Here is a 455-nt window from a genome sequence, read left to right on the forward strand (position 1 = left end):
TACCCTGTGAAAGGGCAGGGACTGGTATTGGCCCAGTGAGAGGGCAGCGACTGGACACTGTCCCTGTGGGAGGGCAGGGACTGGATATTGACCCAGTGAGAGGGCAGTGACTGGGCATGCACCTGTGAGAGGGCATGGACTGGACTCTATCTCTGTGAGAGGGCAGGTACTGGACACTGACCCCGTGAGAGGGCAGGGATTGGTTTTGACCCTGTGAGGGGGCATGAACTGGACTCTGTCCCTATGAGAGGGCAGCGACTAGACACTGTCCCACTGAGAGGGCAGGGACTGGTATTGACCCTGTGAGAGGGCAGGGACTGGTATTGACTCTGTGAGAGGGCAGGGACTTGACTCTGTCCCTGTGAGAGGGCGGACTGGTATTTACCCTGTGAAAGGGCAGGGACTGGATATTGACCCTGTGAGAGGGCAGGGACTGGACTCTGTCCCAGTGAGAG

General features: G+C 58.5%; 1 protein-coding gene across 2 annotated transcripts in view; it reads right to left on the reverse strand.

The window, feature by feature from the left end:
- The window catches only part of LOC109934535 (dynein axonemal heavy chain 3-like), a 429,003-nt gene that overhangs the window by 182,336 nt on the left and 246,212 nt on the right, over window positions 1-455 (reverse strand). The gene's annotated exons all lie outside the window — the stretch shown is intronic.

This window comes from Rhincodon typus, chromosome 22 (assembly GCF_021869965.1).
Source record: "Rhincodon typus isolate 14 chromosome 22, sRhiTyp1.1, whole genome shotgun sequence".
In the NCBI taxonomy this organism is placed as follows: domain Eukaryota; kingdom Metazoa; phylum Chordata; class Chondrichthyes; order Orectolobiformes; family Rhincodontidae; genus Rhincodon; species Rhincodon typus.